Genomic DNA, 7,566 nt, shown 5'->3' with positions numbered 1-7,566 from the left:
AAGTATTTTAAGCATGACACGGCTGTTTGGCAGGCACAAAAAGATGGGGCAAAAGAATCTAATAATTAGCATTGGATACATGGGGAAAGCAAAGACAGGAGTGCCTGGCGTGCTCTGGTCCATGGGGTCACAAAGAGTCGGACACGACTAAACGACTAAACAACAACAACACATGGGGAAAGCACACTTGACTCCTGGGTCCATCATTATCACCTGAGGCCCAGGTGGACGTCGTGGGTAGGAGAGATGATTTCCAGCTCAGCCTGGTTTGGCAGCTTCAGCCTCCTTTGGGACAGAAAGGACTTGGCCCCCATCCTCCATACCTTTGTATAAAGTTCATATTGGATTGTTTCCGTGCCCTCAGAGATGACTGGGAATAATCAACTGGTCCAAAACGCAGTGGCCGGACCGGGGCTGCCTTTGTAAGTCATATAGCCCTAGTCTCAAATAGCTTCATCGGCTGCCAGTTCATTTGTGGGCCTAATTAAAGGGGATCTAAAATCCAGTATTAAAACCAGATTAAACGGACTGCAGCCACAGGAATATTTTTTTGTGTGTAAAATATTTATTAAGTTTTACAAAAACATCAGTACAAAACCACATAAAAAGAAAGAAAAAGAAATACATCAAAAAAGAAAAAGTAGGAATATATAAAGAAATACAACTTACAAAGATAATAATAAAAAAGGAAGTCCAAAACAGTCATGATTTGTTGTATTCGAGATGAAATGTATAATTGAATGGAAACCAATAAAATTTATTAATAAAAAAAAGAGAGTTAAAAAAACTACATACAAAAAACAAAGAAAAAATAAGAAAAAATTAAAAACAATACCATTTTTCATAATTTTAAACTCCTTAATTTGTTCCTTTGACCTCCTCACACCTCCACTTTTTGTATTCCCATTTACATAATCAAGTCAGCAAATCCTTATCCTCTTTCCTTTACCTTCGCTCTATTTCTTAACATTTATGACTCTATAATTTCATATAATATTCATTTTTACATTTCTTATTAATTTTGTCATTAATACCACTTATTTTCAATCCAACATCATTTTAACATTCATTAAATTTACACTGTTTCTGCAGATAGTCTTTAAATTTCTTCCAATCTTCTTCCACCAACTCTTCTCCCAGGTCTCGGATTCTGCCAGTCTGCAGCCACAGGAATAGGGCGAGTGCTGAAAACACACATCTCAGGTGTCAAAGGTCAGTTTTGTCTTCAGCATTGGGGGAAGCTGCACAGTGAAGGGGCCAGACGCACCTCTTTGGGGAAGGAGTTCCCAACTTAGGGGCTGCCACAGATAAGTCCTCTCCTGAGCCCTTCCAGCAAACTTCAGAGGGTAGCAAACCTACCAAGAGGACCTCCCCCTCTGCCGTTCTCAGCACCCAGGCAGCTCTGTAGGGAAAGAGGCGGTCTTTCTTTCTTTCTTTCTTTCTTTCTTTCTTTCTTTCTTTCTTTCTTTCTTTCCTTCCAATTTTTAAAATTAATTTTCCAAAAAGTTTTTTAAAGGAACAAACAAATAAACAAACAAACAAACATAAATCTTCACCGTATTAATTCAATCTTAATTACATTGTTAAGTGACTTCCTCATGCCCCCCTGGTTGAATTTCAATGTATATCATTTTAACAGTTTCCCCACTCCTAAATTCTTTTAAAAAAATTAACTTAATCACTTAACATCTTTCTTTCTTTCCGGTTCGGCATTAAACATATTAATTCATCATGTTACAAATTTAAATCCTAAGCCTATCTGGTATTTGCAAGCTTTTCCACTTAATTTAACTTAACATATTTAACTAAATAGTCTTTAAATTTCATCCATTCTTCCTGGTACTCCTCCTCCTTCTGATCGCGGACTCTTCCGGTCAGGTCGGCTAGCTCCGAAAAATCCATCATCTTCATCTGCCAGTCTTCCACCGTTGGTATTTCTTGTGTTTTCCAGTTCTTAGCTAATAAAATTCGAGCAGCAGTTGTGGCATACAAAAATAATTTAACATCTTTTTTGGGAAATTCCAAACCTATTATTCCAAGAAGAAAGGCCTCTGGTTTCTTAATAAATTTATATTTCAACATTTTTTTCAATTAATTATAAAGCTTCTCCCAGAAGTCTTTCACCTTGGGGCAAGTCCACCACATATGATAGAAAGTACCCTCTTTTTCTTTACATTTCCACACTGTTATGGTAAACTTTTGCTAGTTTTACAGGAGTCAAATACCATCTATACATCATTTTCATCATATTTTCCTTTAACACTGTACATGCAGTGAACTTGACCCCTTTCTTCCACAGTCTTTCCCAGTCTTCAAACATTATGTTGTGGCCCACATCTCAGCTATAGGTTTTGTGGACTAGTGCCACAATCAAATGCATGAAGTAGCATAATCAATGTGACTTGCTGTAATGGTTCTAGGGGTTGCTCGTGCGTAAATCGACGCCACACCTGGCTGGGTTACCTGGGTGAACCCTTTCTGTCTGGACAGCCTCTCACCCGTGGCTGTCTCAATCGCTGGCAGAATCCGTCAGTGGGTGTTTCTTGAACTTCTTCCAGCAAAGAAGCTCTTTGACGCCTAGTCGCCGCCTACTCTCCCTGCGCGGAAGCCTTCTGCGCAGGGAGGGTGTGGGCAGCGGAGGACCCGTGCTCTCCCCGCTGGTCTCCGGCGAGGAGTCATGGAGCCACCTCGCCGATTCCCCCATCTGCCCCCCTTCTCCACTGGTGCTACGCTGAATTCCTTCCCCAGAAGATGGGCTGCTTCTCTCCCTCCCGGAACGCTCTCCTGAACCCCTCTGGAGCCCTCCCTCTCCCTCTGGCTCCGATGGCAGTTCCCTGACACTTTCAGAAACCAATTATCCTTAGCTGGCTGATATCATATATGCCTGCATGGTTTAGTGGCATTCCCTCTCTGAGCTGTCTGGCAGCACTCACTGAACCATCATTATCGTTTGAGGCACAGGTTTATTGCTGCATTTGTACCTCACATTTTATCCAGGGAGCTCAAGGCGCCATACATTTTGCCCCCTCTCCCCGTTTATCCTTACGACAACCCTGTGAGGTAGGTTAGGCTGCAAGACAGTGATTGACTCAAGGTCGTGCCTGGGAGGAGATTTGAACCCTGATCTCCCAGGTCTTAGTCTGACACACTAACCACTACACCCCACTGCCTCTCCTTGGCATGGAGCATCTGTTACCACCTTAAGCTGGTGAGGCTGCAGTAATCCTACTAGTAGGTAAAGGGTAAAGGTAAAGGGCCCCTGGACAGTTAAGTCCAGTAAAGGCGACTCTGGGGTTGCGGTGCCAGGGGCGCCGACTTATAAAAAATATTGGGGGGGCCCATACCGACTTATAAAAAATATTGGGGGGGCCCAAGACCTCCAAACCGCTGCTGCTGGGGGAACGAAAGGGGCGAGCCCCGGGCTGCCCCGACCTTAAGTGAACCTGTGAGGGCCCGCCCTTTGCGGCAGCCGATTGGCTGCCGCCGTGGGCGGTGAATATTAATGATGTATCATTTTTGTGCTTCATGCTGTGGCCACAGACATGTGATCTGATGGTGAATTTGGGGTGACCCAATGCAAAAATCCTGAGAATCCCTGTGGATCCATGCTTTGTAACCACGTTTTTGCACCATTGCAGCCCCAGGCAACAGTGGGTGTGTGATTTTTGGGGGGCAGGCTGTAGCCATGGACATGCTATGTGATCTGATGGTGAATTTGGGGTGACCCAATGCAAAGATCCTGAGGATCCATGTGGATCCATGCTTTTTAACCACATTTTTGCACCACTGCAGCCCCAGGCAACAGTGGGTACGTGATTTTTGGGGGGCAGGCTGTAGCCATGGTGAATTTTTGAGGGGGCTCGGGCCCCCTCAGGCCCCATGGAGTCAGCGCCTATGTGCGGTGCTCATCTCACTTCAGGCCGAGTGAACCGATGTTTGTCCACAGACAGCTTTTCTGGGTCATGTGCCCAGCATGACTTAACCACTTCTGGCGCAACAGGACACCGTGACGGAAGCCAGAGTGCACAGAAACGCCGTTTACCTTCCCGCTGCAGCGGTACTTATTTATCTACTTGCGCTGGTGTGCTTTCGAACTGCTAGGTAGGTAGGAGCTGAGACAGAGTAACGGGAGCTCACTCCGTCACAGGGATTCGAACTGCCGACCACAGCGCCACCCATGTCCCTATTCCTACAATAGAACTGGCTTGCTGATGAACCTCCAGATTAGACTACAGTGGTACCTTGGTTCTAGAACTTAATCCATTCCAGGAGTCTGTTCGATTCTCGAAACTGTTCGAAAACCAAGGTGCAGCTTCAAGTTGGCTGCAGGAGCTTCCTGCATTCAAGTGGAAGAAATGTTGGGTGTTCGGCTTCTGAAAAACGTTCGCAAACCAGAACACTTCCGGGTTTGCAGTGTTTGGGTTCCGATTTGTTTGACAACTAAGCCGTTCAAGAACCAAGGTACCACTGAACTATAATTTGTTTATATGTGGGGCTGCCTTTAAAGACTGTATGGAAACTGAATTTATGTCACATCCACACTGCACGTTTAAAGTACATGCTTCCTTCCCTCACCCAACCCCCGACCACAAAGAATCCCGGAAACTCTCATTTTCCCCTTGCAATGCTACAATTCCCTGCACCTTTAACAAACTACGGTTCCTAGGATTTTGTGTGACGTAAGCCAGCTGCTTTAAATGTATGTGTGGGTGTGACCTTAGTCCAAAATATACCTGCAGAGCTGTTAACCCCAACTGGGATCACATTATGCTTTTGCTTCGCCAATTGCACCAGCTGCCGATTAATTTTCAGGTTCAAGATGTTGGTTTTTATGCGAGGCTTGAGGGAGGGAGACTGGAGGGGCTGGTTGCCTCCACAATTGCCTGCCTGCATGCTGAGATCTTCAGCAAAGGCCCTCCTTCTGGTGTCCCCGCCATCTGAGGTGCGGCAAAGAGCTCTGCGTGAAAGGGCCTTCTCGGTGATGACCCCTTGACTATGGAATACTCTCCCTGAGGAAGCCCTCCTGATCCCTACCTTGATGTCATTTTAGTAAAGACCTTTCTGCTTTAATCCACTCTATGTTGCTATTATGGGGCTTGGTGTTTGTTTTCAATCCCGTTGAGTCTGACAATTTCTTTGCTGCTCTTTTCTACTGTAGTATTTCAACATTTTATTTTATTGGATTTTTTTTTGTAAAGGGAAGCTGCTGAAGGGCCAGCTATGAAATTAATAATACAGTGGTACCTCAGCTTAAGTACTTAATTCATTCCAGAGGTCCGTTCTTAACCTGAAACTGTTCTTAACCTGAAGCACCACTTTGGCTAATGAGGCCTCCCGCTGCCGCCAGAGCATTATTTCTGTTCTCATCCTGAAGCAAAGTTCTTAATCTGAAGCACTATTTCTGGGTTAGCAGAGTCTGTAACCTGAAGCGTATGTAACCTGAAGAATATGTAACCTGAGGTACCACTGTAATAATAATAATAATAATAATAACAATAATAATAATAATGCAGACATACGATTAAAGGGCACACATCCAATGAAGATTTATTCAGTGTTAAAAGCTGTGGAGTCCAGAGGGGCTTTAATGACTCCTTAGGAGGTGTATTTAGGATTATGATCTTACACAGTCGGATTCTTGACAGGTTTTATGTAAACAGAAGTGAAATAATTACCTAAATGCAGTAAGTAAATACTTCTCCTCCCTTTACCTCTACCTGCATTTTATTGTCTTTCCCTTGCTTCCTCTCTTTCCAGACTGAAAGCCCTGTTTGTTTGTTTGTTTATTGCAGGGATCAGAACCTTTTTCAGCTATGGGCCGGTACACCATCCCTCAGACTTTGTGGGGGCCGGACTATATTTTTTGGGGGGAAATGAACGAATTCCTATGCCCCACAAATAACCCAGAGATGCATTTTAAATAAAAGGACACATTCTACTCATGTAAAAACACGCCGATTCCCAGACTGCCCGTGGGCCGGATTGAGAAGGCCCACGTGTCTTAAGGTTGCCTACCCCTGATTTATTGCATGATTTATTTATCACATTTATATCTCACTTTTCCTTTAAAGAGGAACTTTACATGGTTCTTATTTCATCCTCCCAACAACCTTGTTAAGCAGGATAGGCTGAATGACTGTCTCAAGGTCACCCAGTGAGTTTCATGGCAGAGAGGGGATTTGAACCCTGATCAGCCAGATCCTAGTCTGACACTCTTAACCAGTAGACCACAATCGCTCCCTTGATGCAGTGCCCTGTCATCTCATTGTTTGTAAGGCTCCATGTCCATGGATTATATAATAACCTGGCAAATAGAAGGGGAAGAAATGGAGGCAGTGAGAGATTTTACTTTCTTGGGCTCCATGATCACTGCAGATGGTGACAGCAGTTACAAAATTAAAAGACGCCTGCTTCTTGGGAGAAAAGCAATGACAAACCTAGACAGCATCCTAAAAAGCAGAGACATCACCTTGCCAACAAAGGTCCGTATAGTTAAAGCTATGGTTTTTCCAGTAGTGATGTATGGAAGTGAGAGCTGGACCATAAAGAAGGCTGATCGCTGAAGAATGGATGCTTTTGAATTCTGGTGCTGGAGGAGACTCTTGAGAGTCCCATGGACTGCAAGAAGATCAAACCTCTCCATTCTGAAGGAAATCAGCCCTGAGTGCTCACTGGAAGGACAGATCCTGAAGCTGAGGCTCCAATACTTTGGCCACCTCATGAGAAGAGAAGACTCCCTGGAAAAGACCCTGATGTTGGGAAGGATGGAGGGCACAAGGAGAAGGGGACGACAGAGGGCGAGATGGTTGGACAGTGTTCTCGAAGGTAGCAGCATGAGTTTGACCAAACTGCGGGAGGCAGTGGAAGACAGGAGTGCCTGGCGTGCTCTGGTCCATGGGGTCACGAAGAGTCGGACGCGACTAAATGACTAAACAACAACAACAACAAAGAATTCTGGGTACTGTAGTTTATTAAGAGTTGCTGGAAATTGTAATTCTGTGACACACGTTTACTAGTCTTTAAGGTAGGGGATGGGAGGAACCCTATGCTGCAAGGCTCCAGTTCCCACCATCAGTAACCACCAGCCATGTCAGTTGGGGCTGATGGAGATCTCAGCATCATCATCCTGATTTATATCCAGGACTCGAGGCAGCTTACAAAACTTACCACATGCATGCCATAAACCACAAAAAGCTGAAAACATACAAAAGAGAATAGTCAAAAAGTAATTGCATTGTAACAGAATTGAAACAATATTTTTTAAAAAACTGAAAGATGTAAAAACATCACAGAAGTAATAAAAATAGAGGTTGTGCTCAAACACAGCTCAAGCAAAGGCTCGCTCCCGCATGCATACAAGACACTATGCTTACAGGCAATGCACTTTGCTGGGGATAGACAAGCCTCCAAAGCAGGGCTGGAAGAATGGCAGATGAAGATGATGGATTTTTCGGAGCTAGCCGACCTAACCGGAAGAGTCCGCAACCAGAAGGAGGAGGAGTATCAGGAAGAGTGGATTAATTTTAATGATTACTTAGTTAAATATGTTAAGTTAAATTAACTGAA

At 44.2% G+C, this 7,566-nt stretch overlaps 1 protein-coding gene across 1 annotated transcript in view; it reads left to right on the top strand.

Moving 5' to 3' along the window:
- The window catches only part of LOC309358665 (complexin-3-like), a 123,954-nt gene that overhangs the window by 81,232 nt on the left and 35,156 nt on the right, over positions 1 to 7,566 (top strand). The gene's annotated exons all lie outside the window — the stretch shown is intronic.

This window comes from Podarcis melisellensis (genome assembly GCF_964234715.1).
Source record: "Podarcis melisellensis genome assembly, chromosome: 16".
Taxonomy (NCBI): domain Eukaryota; kingdom Metazoa; phylum Chordata; class Lepidosauria; order Squamata; family Lacertidae; genus Podarcis; species Podarcis melisellensis.
The sequence above is the reverse complement of the archived record's forward strand: the minus strand, read 5'-3'. Positions and strand labels throughout refer to the sequence as shown.